The sequence below is a fragment of the Athene cunicularia genome (assembly GCF_003259725.1).
Source record: "Athene cunicularia isolate RWA chromosome 9 unlocalized genomic scaffold, athCun1 chr9_part2, whole genome shotgun sequence".
NCBI classification, from domain to species: domain Eukaryota; kingdom Metazoa; phylum Chordata; class Aves; order Strigiformes; family Strigidae; genus Athene; species Athene cunicularia.
In genome coordinates this window covers 2,024,495-2,037,283 of record NW_020799111.1, presented here as the reverse complement: position 1 = coordinate 2,037,283, position 12,789 = coordinate 2,024,495, and the positions used below count along the sequence as shown (strand labels likewise).

Below are 12,789 nucleotides of genomic sequence, written 5' to 3'. Positions count from 1 at the left end.
GGTGCCCGTCCGCTTCGGGGGGCGCGGAGCTCCCCTTGGTACTGGCCGGCCGTGCCAGCCGCCCTTCGGCAGCCCGGGGGAACCGGCCCGCGGGTGGTGCTGGCAGACCGGGGCTCGCCCACGGCCCGTGGGTGCCCGCGGGAAGGGGCAGCGGGTGTTTCCAGCTCTCGGGGACGGCTCCGGGAAACCCGCCCGGATCTGCGTGGGACGGGCGGCTGCTCTGGATCCTCTCACCGCTGGATCGCGGTGGGAGACACCGGTGGATCTCACCCGGGATTGCGGTGGGAGACACGTCCAGGGCCCCCCCATCCCGGCGGGGCTCTGCCCAGGGCCGCCATGGGGGGCACCTCCAGGGGCCGTGGCTGCGCATAGGACTGCCTCTGCCATCCCCTTCCTCCCATGCCCCTCAACACCCGCGGGAGCTCAGGAGAGCCTTGTGGAAGATGAGGATGGAGGCACCAGGAGATGTGGGCAGGGGGTCTCCGTCCCTTGGATCGGACTGGGGCCAGGGGACGGCTTGGCCCATCAGTGGAGCCCCGGGGCAGATGCGTGGCCATCCCTTCAGCAAGGTTTGTGCCATTGGGCCGAAGTCTTTCCCCTGTCGTTCGCCAGGTCGTGGGTCTCGCTGTGCACTGGGACGGTGCCCGCAGCTGGGACTCAGCCTCTGGGCAGTGGGCCTGGCACCACCACCGGCTCACCCTGGGCTCACAGTGGTGCACTGCTGCTCTCTGGCTTTGGGAAGTATTGCTTATATATATTGTTTTCCTTTATTTTGTCACTGCCTCCTTTTCTCTTGGTACAAGGTGGGCAAAAGGGCTTGTGGCAGAGATTGCTCAGCGCTTGAGCTGTGGCAGCGAGAAGGGAATGTGGTGCAGCCCCTCGTTTGTTGGCAGCAAGAAATGCCTGGTGGTGGAGAGGTGATGCACGGGGTCTTGCGGGCAAACTGAGCTGCTGGCTGGCGTGGGGCTTGGCCCATCCTTGGGGGAATTCAGCTGATGTGAGCATAGTTGTGGCTGAACTGGAAGCTGCCAGAGCAAGCCAGAGACTGGTGGCTCAGCTCCGGGCAGTGTGGAGCTGGTTCAGGAGCCGGAACGCTGCTGTGCTGGTGTTCAGTGGGGTAGGAGCGGTGCTGGCCGCAGTTGCCCTCCGCTCACCAGCATCCCTACTGGATCGTGGCGGGCAGGCCCACTTGCTGCAGGGTCGGCTTTCCACCAGCTTTTGTCTGACCCAGGCATTTGCTTTTCTTATTTCTGGGGCTTCCTCCCTCATTGCATCTCTGTAGAAATAACTTGAGGTGGAAATGCTGATGCCTTGCCTAATCATGATGCAAACAGGCGCGTGTTTGCTCGGTCGCGAAGCCGCACGTGAAAATGCAAGACTTGTTAGCAGCACTTCGCTAGCCAGCATTTGCAGCGTCAGCTGCTTGTGGCAGTGCCGAAATTGTGGCTGGCAGGGAGACCTTGGCTCGGTCCCTGTCTGAGAGCACTCCTGGGTATTGTGTCTGTGTGTCACGCAGGGTCTTCCCCAGCTTTCCCTGAGCCACCCGTGGGAGCACGTGCTGGGCTGGCAGAGCCAGCATGCCTGCCTGGGACCCAACCCATTGAAGAGCAGTGTTATTTCTACTCTGCTGAAGAAATTACTTGGATAGTAAAGTAGTATCCTGGGAGAGATCTTGGATTTAAGGGAAAATTTTGGATGAGGAATTTCTGAGGCAGAGCAATTGAATCTGATTTGGAGTTAAGGTGACAGCCTCCTGGCGTGGTCTTATAAAGAAAACACCTTTTTATGGAGCTTATTTAAATCTTATGGATCCTGCTGGTGCAGAGGTTGAATTTACTAGATTGAAACGTGGATTTCTCTAGCTGAGCTGAAGCATCTCCTAGAGCCTGACCTACCCTGGGGTCTGGCTTTCCCCCTGGAGCAGCCGTGAGACCGGTTTTACTGGCAGTCCTCTCTGGCAGCAAGGCAAAGCCACGGCTGAAGCCTGACTCTGCCACGGGCTGCAGAAGCAGCTGAGAAAGGGATGGCTCCCTACATCCCCAATAAGCCATTGAGACAAAAAGTCTTTTTTCCGGGATGGTTGGGGTGAGACTTTCGGGCATCTGGACCCAGTTGGAGGGGGAGGAGGATGCAGCCGGGGTCAGGGCTGAGGCTGCCTGCAAACATCTCTCTTTATCCTCCATAAAACCTTGCTAACTCATTGCCTGCGGCACGCGAACCTGGAGATAGTAGAGTCACTTATCTGAGTTTTCTTATGGTTACTTGATTTTTACCAAATCCTGTGGCTTAGCTGACTGTTTTTTGCTGGACACCTGGATGTTTATGGTCATTTTTCATTTTTTTGTGGCTTGTGAAGAGGAAGAGGGATATGAGAAGATGACAGGAACAAATACTCCGTCTCTCCCACACCCAGCAATCACTCAGGAGCCGCTTGCGTGCTCTCTCTCGTGTTAGTTGAACCAAATATAATCATATTTAGCATATAGAGAGAGTGGTAATGGGCTGACATTATACGTTTTAACTCAGGGGCTCTTGGAGTTTGAGGTGTTGGTAGGTCAGGTGGGGCTAATGTCCATTTTGATGCAGCTCTTCCACGTATGCTATTTAATCTGTCTACCTTCTTACCTATCCATCATCTCCCTGCCTCGCGCCTGCTCTTTTGAAAACCAGGTTTTTCTCTCGGTCTCCTGTATTGCTGCTTGCAGCACCACAATAAGTAAAGCACGGGAATGGGAGTGGAAAGCCCTGCTTGCAGCTGGTGGATCGGGCTTAGTTTTGCTTCCCGTGTTTGCCTGCCTGGCCTTCGGAACCGCAGCCCTGCAGAGGACCAGGGATGGGGGTTTAGTTTGAGAGTGACGTTCCTGGCTCCTGCTCCTTGTGTGCCAGGCGCCCTCTCTCCCGTTTTGGCTCAGGATGCACACATCTGTTGCAGGCATCCTTCGGGCTTCCTCCGCTTCCGCCAGGCGCCGGAGTGGTGCCTGTGCTGAGCAGGCTGAGAGCTGGCAGCTGCTGCGCTGCCCTTCCCATCACCGCCACTGCCGCACAGGCATCCACCTTTGGCCCAGCTGCTTTCACTTGGGGCAGAGCGGTTTTCAAGGAGAAGCTAGAAATAAGTCTTTCATGAGAGAATTTGCAAGTGCTAGTATCCTGCACAGGAATTTACAAGTGCTAGTATCCAGCCATCACTTTACTTTTAATTTTTATGCACAAATTGTCTCAGGGAAAAAAAAATGCTAGGGGGAAAACCTTACTCTGGGCACGATAAGTGAGCCCAGATCTTGTCAGCCTGGAGGGAAAGCATTTTGTCAAGTCATGGAAAAGGGACCTGAGTCTGCAGATGCCTGTGTTGCTTTTTTTTGACTAATTGCTGGTATCACTGACTCATTATGCCTTGCCTCAGTCTTCGTCCTCCCTTCCCATTTCCCTTGTGCTTCTGGCTTGGAGATGGGAGTGAAGGAAAGGCAATGTCCCAGTGTCTCTGAAGGTCCTGCTGGCCCAAAGCTGCGGGTGACCTCAGTGTCTCATGCCATGTGGTGTGACAAAGTTCTGGAAAAACTGGGAAGGGGGATTTTTGTTCCTGGGATGCCTAAACATGGCTCAACTCGTGGCAGAGGTGGCTGTGGTATGGGTGTCCCTGAATCAGTGGCAGTTCTGCTCAAACCCATCTCACAGGCAACTTCACCTGCATCTCAATTTCATGTACTTTCCTTCCTTAAGGTGAAGTTCTTGATTTATTTTTCTCTCTAATTAAAGCTTTGAATTTCACTTTCCCCAAATGTAACGCAGCCGAAAGTTGAATAACTTACAGTGCTCTGGTGGCTCGGCTCAGGAAGCCTATTAGAGATGAAAACAAGTGCTGGCAATGATGGAGAGATCAGAAAAGCAGTGCTGAAAATGGAAAGCCTGCCTGTTGGGTTGTCATTATTAGTATTTATTTGATGCTGAAGATGGTCTTGGAGCAGTTAATGCAAATAAGGGCCCTGAAAGAGCTCTGTGAAAGGCAGGTATGGAGAAGGTGGAGTCTGTGATAAATATATCTGTTTTTCTGCTCGTTCTGCTCACCATCTCTGTATGGAAACTGGGTTGCTGCCCGCTGCTCCCATGTGTTTAGTGGCCCTGTCTGTCGTGGCGTGAGCTGCCAGGGGTGTTTGCAAGGTGGTGTCTCGTCCATCCTGGGTGCAGCTCCTGACACGACAGGACAGAGCAAAAACCTTCCACTGTCCTTAAAAATCAGAAGAAAATACTGATGCTTGATGATGAAGTAGCCCGAATGTATTTGTCTGGCTCTGGATCCAGGCCACAGTGCTGAATAATAGATGTTGCTAGCAGAGATGGGCTATGCAAGCTAAAGAAATACTCAGATTTGGTGAAAAAGAGAAAACAGTACCTTGGGCAATGGGTAACAATGTTAATCAGGTCAACAAAGTCTTGGAGACGCTGGTCCCTGATGCAGCAGGAGCACTGTGGGATGAGGCTGATGGGAGAGATGCTCGGAGCAAGGCTGAGGCTCGCGGAGTGCTGCTCTTGTAATGCCTGTGGTGTGTGCTTGTGTGCTGTGCCACTCCGTCTGAGATCCAGCCAGCTTGAGGAGGCTTTTTTTTTTACTTCTCTGAGCTACGGGCACGAGCTCATTGTTCTCTGGCATGGAAATGGCTTCATGCAGGAGCCCCAAACTTGTGTGATACTGCCCGAGGTGTGCTGCAGAGCTCTGTTCCCTCTAACCAGGCACGGTCAGTACAAGCAGTCATTTAACAGCACAGCAAGGCTGAGTAAATAGTTGGAGTTGGGGGAGGGAATGTTTTCCCCAAATATTCATTAGAATTTGAAAGCACATTTCAATTTGACCTTGTTCTTTTTCTGCAAACATTTGAGCTATCAAGCGTTGCATGCATGAATACTTGCGCAAGGCAAATGTTAAGCTTGGATATTTGCTGGGTAGCAGTTTGGAAAGGCAGAGGCTCAGTTGTACTATTGGGAAGCTGGAGTGCGCGTCGCTGAGGAAGATTGCTGGAGCCAGTGTGATGGAAGTGGTGCAGATAACCCACGTGGTGGGAATTCAGGTCCACTGTTGACTGAGAGAACCTTGCGAAACAGCGTTGGGTGGTGGGGCTGGCAAACGAACATGAATCCAGAAGACACTCATCTGCGTTGTGGTCCATGTGTGAATGCAGCATGTTTCTGCTGGCTGAGCCTCCTGCATCCCTCCTCGCTTCCCTTCTCAGAGGAGCTTCGTGCAGAAGCAGAAATGTGCAGAAAGGGATGGAGCAATGTCAGAGTAGTGTCAGGAGAGAGCTGGGACCTTGGGTGGCCCCAGAACACTGAACTGGTTATTGCACAGCCCAGCTTTTCAGGGCTAAAAATGCAGGTTTGCCAAAAGTGAGTGGCTTGAGAGGCTGCTTGGGAGTGTGCAGGGGAGGGAGCGGGCACGGCGCTGATGCAGACAGTACCCAGTAGCAATTAGAGGCAACACAGCCCTTTCCTTGGGGACAATGAAAGCAAACTCTTGCCCAAATCAGCTCTACAGCTTTCCAGAGAAGTGGCAGATGTGGATGGGCTCCCTCCTGCACTGTAAATGTCGTCTTTCCCAGTCACAGATGATTTTTTTGTGGTGTGGTTTTTTTTTTTTTGTCACCATCCATCTTCCACAAAGTCACATCATGAGACAACAGTGAGAAAAACGTAATGTGTGTTTGTAGGAGCGAAAGGGTCTCCTTTATTTATTTATTTCTTATAACTTTTGAATTATTAAAGCTTGTTCAGCGGAGATTAACTTTCCCTGCTCAATATTTATTATTGTTTCATTTCCCTGGAAGTTGGAGCTATGAGAGCTTTGATAAATGGACTGAAAGGTTCTGTAGTTTCTCTGTAGCTAATCTAAATATCCCCTTATCCTTTGCTGAAAAGCTAATTTGTAATTTCCTATGGTAATGCTGCTTAGTGAATTATAATGATACACCAGGGTATGCTTTTCCTCCCGGTTCTCTGTTGGGAGAATAACGCTACCATTGGAAAATGGTGTGAAACCTGGAAACTGGCCATTAGTCCCCTAAATTTTTGGTCTAATAACAAAAATCCAGAAAGCGTGTGGACCATATGGTCTGTTTTCTCACGTCTGGGCTGGAAAGCATCCATCTCCCCCGAGTTCAGCTTCTGCAGGAGGGACGGGAGGGATGGCCGGAGCCGTGCCGGAGCCGGCACCATGAGCCGATGCCACGATCTGTCCGCCCAACCTGGGTTTGCATCTGCGACCAGAGCCTGATGATCTGTGAAATCCCTGCTTCTGGAAACCTCTCCCACCACCCCAATTATAAACAAGTGTTATCAGTCTTTTGAATAATTGAAGAGGCTTTCTGTTGAATATTTAATTACAATAATATTTGGTTAGCGGGGGTTGTTGGTCTCCTTTTGTGCAATTGAGAATTGCTGCAAGAAAACAACCTGTTAAAAGAAAACGTTGTTGTCTATGATCATTGATTTTTTTTTCTTTTTTTATTTTTTATTTTTAAGCTAATCAGTTACTCAGTTGAAATTGGTTAATTAGCTCAACTCCATTAAGACTCTTTGGCATTTAAACTTGATGTTTCTAAATAATTATAGTTTTGCCTGCTAAGCCCACAACCCAGGGTGACCTAATTACTATTAAAGCATACGTGCTTTGGTCTGGCTTTAATAAGTTCCTGCTGGGAGCCCTGCGGTGAAAAATCACAGAGGCAACAGTTCAAAGGGGAAGGGGCTCTGTGCCAAGCCCTGGCTGAGGAAGATGACTTTCCTTCGGCCTCACTTCTTCCAACCTGAACCTGCGGGGTGGAATGCTCCTGGTTTTGGGGGGATGCACCTGGCAGGACAAGAAGAGCCACAGAGCAGCCAGCCCCTGCAGTCCCCAGAGCATCCTTGTGGCTGCCATCTCCGTGCTGTCCACTTCTGGGACAGGTGGAAGCTGACTCAAGTGGTCACCTGGAAGAGGAGAGAGATAGGAGTGGTTTTAGTTAATGAGTTCATTTGCTTGTTTTCTAAGTTGTTCCACTTAATAAGCAGGTGGAGTCCTTTCAAGGTCTTTGCAGATGGAGGGGAGAAAAAAAAGCAGTATTAAGTTTATCTTGGGTTGATTTTTTTTTACAGTATTTATTTAATTAATTTTAATTTGGGAATACCCATGCCAAGAAATTAGGGATTGGTAAAGCCTCAGGTATGTGCTTGTTAGTGTAGTTAGAAAAATATTTAATACCTGGTCAGTGTTACTGGTGTTTGAAGCTTATTAAGCTTTAATTTGTTATGCAGCAAGTAAAAGTGGTGGCTAGGAATAGGTAAGAGGCTGTGGAAATCCTTGCTTTTAGACTGTTTCCTCCCATCCCACATGGGGGCTTTGTCACGGTTTTAAAGGACTGTTACACAATATTTTCTCCCCAAAAGTCCCCGCATCCAGCCTGCCTGTCTGATGCGCTGGTACTCCATGTGCTGCATCCCAGAAGCAACTGAGCATCAAGTTTTGGATTATTCAGAACCCAACCAGCAACTTCCTTGGATTGCTTTGAACACGGCTGGGTTTTGCTGTCTTTGTCTGGCTATATATTCATTTTTTTGGGGGTAAGGGCAGCTCAGCCCACGGCCCTGGTATTTGGCAGCCCTGGATGCTCTCTGCTCCTGGCTCTGCCATCTCCTGGGGAGGCTCTCCAGTCCTGCAAAGCTCAAGACCTGTTGCACATCCACATCTTTGCCTCCCTTTTCCTGTTTTATTTCTGTTTGCAAGGCAGAGCGTGGGGTTACCTTTTTTGCCCAGCCCTTGATGCCAGTCCTGGGCAGGGCTGGTTGCCTTCGTGTCTCCTTTTGGGCTCAACTCCAGATGGCAGGGTGCTTCTCCTTGAGCCCCAAAGCCTGGGAAAATGGCTACAACATCTGATTTCGAGCACAAGATCAATTCCCCGCCGTGTGCCTGCTCCCTGCCATGGGGTGTTGTGGGTGAGCTGGCAAGGAACACCCAAAATGTACCTGGGGTGGCAAAGTGAGAGGGACCCAGGGCTGGTGTTGATCCCCTTTCTCCTAAAACCTACACTGTGGGTGGAGGAATGGAGCAGGGAATGGCGACGATTGAAGTTTTATGGAGATTTTTTTTTTTTTTTTTCCAATCAGAGGCTGGGGACGGGCCCTTGATTACTAGAGAACTCCACTTGCTTCAGCTGCTTCCTTAGCCGCGGGGTCGAAGCTGACTCATTATCATCCTCACTTGGGTCCCGTTGATATGAGGATAATTGCTTTTTGCTCAAAAGACATTAAATCACTGTGGAAGAGGCGAAGGGGTGTGAATTACAACTTCCCTGGGAAAACCAGGAACGTAGCAGAAGAGTTGAAAAGGAAACACTGTCCTTTAGGAGGAGAACAGGGCTGGCTGTTTGGGTCTGTTCCAGTCCTGGTGGGTAGCCCCCTGCCCTCCGGCTGGGGGTAACTGGGAGGGGGACAGCCCCATATACTGGGGACAGGTCAGGGTGGCCTTGGTAGGTGGCTGGGCACTTTAATTTTACTTTTTTTTCACCCAACACCTGTAGCTTTGTATTTCCAAATGCCCAAGGAATGAGATGGGCACATAGGAACAGAGCAGAAGCAGGATGCGCTCAGAGTGCTCCATGAGGCATCAGCTCTGCTTTTCATTTAAAACAGATGTGTTTGAAAAGAACAAAATTTGGCTTTTCAAAATCACCGGTGTATTGTCAGAAGTACTTCCTGCAATGTTTTTGACTAGTTCAGGACCTTTGCCTTGCATAGCGTGCCTGTGGTGCCTGCGAGGTTGCTCCGTAGGTGTTGTTTGCCCGCGGTGCGTAGCAGCATGGAGATGCCCTCACCACATGGCTGCTCCATCCCTGCACTTCTCCTGCAGTTATTTTTAAAGCAGCGATGCTGGGTCTCTGCATCCTTTATTGAGCGCTGAAAATCACGGGCGTGACCTGGCTGCAGTCAAGCCTGAGAGGCAAAGAGCTGCTCCCCAGCCCCTGGGGTTCAGCTGAAGCTGTCCAGAAACTATGCAAGAAGGTGAACCTCCTGGAGATGTGTGGCCTTTGCTGTCTGTGCTTTGCCCCTTGCGATGAAATTGCTGATGGGGGTCTAAGTCATTTGAGCTTGTTAGGCTCTCAACAGAGGCCCTGTGAGGTCACGTATAATGATGTTATTGGGACCAGGTATGAAGCTATAAAGTGGTAATTTCTGGTTTAGTAAAATGTAGGAGGATCAGCTCTGTGCTGCATTTCTTGGGGAAGGACGTGCCGTTCCTTGAGCCACCTGCATCGCAGCAGGTAACTTTACTCTTGCTCAGTGAAATGGAGAAAAGCATCAGCTGTGCAGGAATTAAAGGCACCAATGCCTTGTTCTTTGGACCCATCTTTGGTGGGGCCCCCCTGAGGTGTGGCCATCAGCTGGCGATGCCCCCGTTCCCCACCCAGATGCCCACGCTGACCTTGCGGAGGAGGGGAGGTGGGTGCAGGCTGGTGAGAGCCTTAAGGTCGTGAGCTAATTGTGTTCAGTATCTTTCTAAAAGTTGGCTTTCGTTATCCCTCCCCGTGCCATGTGTGGGTTATTACTGAAATGGCTGGCACCACTGTGTGCACACGGGAGTCTGTGGCACTGAAAGACTTTCTCCAAAGCCTGATGAAAGCTATAAAAAGACGCTCATTAACTTCAATGGGCTTTGGCTGAGGCCGGAGAAAATGGGCTGCTTTGAGAAGGATGCTGCTTAGCGTACCCTCCAGCTCAGCCTTTGTGTGCCAGGGCTGGGCTTTTCTCGCTGGAGCTGACCGGGGACACCCCTATTGTTGCATGGTCCAGTCCTTAACGTGTGAGAAAATGGTCTGTCTGCCTCGACCAGTGGGACCCACTCGGCAGCATCCCTGGGGCTCCCTGCCAAGGGGGCTTAGGGAGCGATGGATGGGCACCTGTCTTACCCCGTGCCCCGATAACCCCTGTGTTTTCTCAGCCCGTGCCACAGGCAAGCATGGACCCTGCCAGGCTGGTGTGTGACTCGGTCACTCCCAAATGCAATCTCTTGAGTCACCAGCCCAGCAGATTTTTGGAGGTGGTTTGTGGCAAGGCACGTTTTTATTTATTTCTTTAAAGCTTGGCGACGTTCAGGGGAAACTGGGAAGTCTTTGAAACATTTAAAGTATTCCTAATAGGTTACCTTGAAAGCTTTCTTCAGTCGTGAATGAATCAAAGTGCAAATGTTTATAATGCAACACCCACACAGACTGGGAGAGGAATTTTATTAAGGCAGGAGAGTCAGAAAACAATAATAATAAAACATGTTTTATGAAGTTGGCGAGAAACTTATAAACTAGGTGAAGTTTTACAGCATATGAATTTGATACAAGTTGTAAATTTGAATTCCCAGGCTGGTCCTCGGGTCTTGCTCTTTATTACCTGAAATAACATTCTCCACTTTTAATAGCTGGCTGCGGCAGAGCAAACGTGGTTTTATCTTTCTAAATGATCTGCCGTGCGTGTCTTATAATCTAAGTTGCACCTATCCTGAAGACTGCAGCCCTTTCCTTGAGCAATGAGGTGGCTGTTGCTAATTAGAAAATTACTGCTATTTGCTTTGCTGTGGCAGGGGGGACCTTGGAAATCCTTACCTACTAGTCTGGATTATTTAGATTTTTTTTTTCCAGCAGAAACCACTTTACTGATAAGAGAATAAGTTTTGTTAATACATCAGTAAAAAGGGACTGAAAGATGCTCCCGATAAAGCAGTATATTGCAGTAATAACCCGCTGCGCTTCCCTGCTCGTGGCACTGCTGGGAGGGGCGTGGGTGCTTGCTGGGACATTGTTGTGACGTGACCGATGGCCTTTTGAGGCATCTGCGGCTCTGTTGCCATTTTCCCAGCAAGGAGGTTTCCTTATGGTGCAATCCAGGGGCTGGTGAGATATCGCTGTCTGAGCTGGCTTTGTCACCATCCCAGGAGTGGCCTCCCAGGGGTGGCATTTAATGACCCCCCAACCGCTCACCGAGGCTCTGGCTCCTCTGTGCTGCTCGGCTGTCAGCAGCTGGACGTGAGGGAAGCGTATGAAAATGGTTTGTCAAACTCCTGTCCTGTCTGTGCACATGCTGGCAGATTATTCTTCTTCAAAAAATATGTGACTGCTTAAGTAAAACATTCTAGCTAATCGCCAGATTATTCCCTTTAAAATGGGAAAGTAATTAGGGATGTTTTTTTTTAAATAGGCTTCCCACCCATGGATCTGCTGGGATTAGCATACGTCAGTGTGTAAATATTTAGTTTCCAAGGACTTTTTTTTCCTTCCCTTTCCCCCCGCTCCCCTCCTTGAAGAAACAGCAACGATAAGAAATTAAAATGAGGCAGCAGCTATGCTTGGACACTTTCCACAGCATCCAAAATACAATTGAAATTAAAGATGATCCACAAAGGAAAATGAAATTGAACTTCTGCTCATGCAATGCACCCAGCCCGCTTTCAAAACAAGGGTTTTCTCTGCTTGTGTTTGAAGTTGAAGAGAAGAGGTTTTTGGCTCTGGGATGCTCTGGGTGGTGGAGAACGAGTACAAGTCTGAGTCAGTAAGAGCTACGGTTGAGCACGGGGTGGTGGGCTGAGAGCAGGGCTTTGAACAGCTGCCTTGGGGGTTGCTTTTGTTAATCCCCTTTAATATTTTCTGGTGAACTAATACTTGGAGAGAAACAAAATTCCCATTCTGTGAAAAATCTTGGCCTTTCCAATGCTGCTTGATTCAGCATTGGGGTGAAAAATGCACCTTTCTGAGGAAACTTCTGGAAGAAGCCACCTTGCTGTCCCCAGCACACCTGGGGCAGTGCTTGTGTGTGTGAGGAAGGAACCCCTCCAGGGTTTGCAGCCCCAAGGAGGGGGAGCTGCAGACGGGTTTGTGCCCAGGACACTTTCCCCAAAATGAAATAAAAGGGGCAGACAGCTGGGGGAGACCACTTGGGAGGCAGAATTGGGCTGGTCTTCTCCTGGGCTACATCAAGGAGACCTTTCTCTTAGAGCAAGGCAGGATGAGTTTAGTTGAAACTTCTGCATCCTGCTGCCTGCTAGCTTGCGGGGACTTTTGATCTCCTTTGCTTTCATGGAGGTCTCTCTTTAACATTCAAACAATTTAGACTTTTTGCACCAAGACACTTTGATGTTTGGATTCAAAACCATGTCTTGTTTTGAAACTTGTTGCAGTGTTTGCTATGTGTTTGTAAAGCTGGGAAGGCGAGCGAAAAGAAGCTGAGATCAGAAGCAAAATACACAGTTAGATGCAAAAATGGGTTTAACCGAGTGATCTGGTGGAGTTGCAGCTTAAAGGAACGCTTAAAACCAACAATTCACGCAACTTTCCTAGAGGTCTGCATCCCTTGAGATCCCCAGAGCTGTTCCTACGGCCATCACCAAGCTGGGGGAGGCCAGATCCATCCCCATCCATCTAACAAAGGATAGCGAGGCATCAGGAAGCCACCAGAAGGAAACCTGTCTCAAAAGAAAATCTGCACAGCTCCAAGGTTTATAGATCAGGAGCTGTCATCGGTGTGCCGCATGGCTTTGGTCCCCTTCCCGCTGCTGGGAGATACTTTAAGGTACTTTTGGTCTGTCGATGTTTAAAATGCTGATTTACCCATCATTTCTCTTTCTGGCAGGGGTTATTTATTGTGGGCATTAACCCAGGGCTGCCTTTTAGGTGCCTTGGTCTTTCAAAGATTTCATTTGTGCTGTTCAGCTGTAATTGGCACCTTTTGGACTTTTTGTTTGCTTGCCTGCATGCAGGAAAGCCTTCAGACGTTGTTTAGGAGGCA

The 12,789-nt window shown here is 49.7% G+C and overlaps 1 protein-coding gene across 1 annotated transcript in view; it reads left to right on the top strand.

Moving 5' to 3' along the window:
- Positions 1-548: 548 nt before the first annotated feature.
- EPHB1 (EPH receptor B1) overlaps positions 549-12,789 on the top strand; it is a 74,311-nt gene continuing 62,070 nt past the window's right edge. Inside the window, exon 1 of the mRNA XM_026855412.1 lies at positions 549-569. The gene's annotated coding sequence lies outside the window, so the exon portion shown is untranslated. The remainder of the gene's footprint in view (positions 570-12,789) is intronic.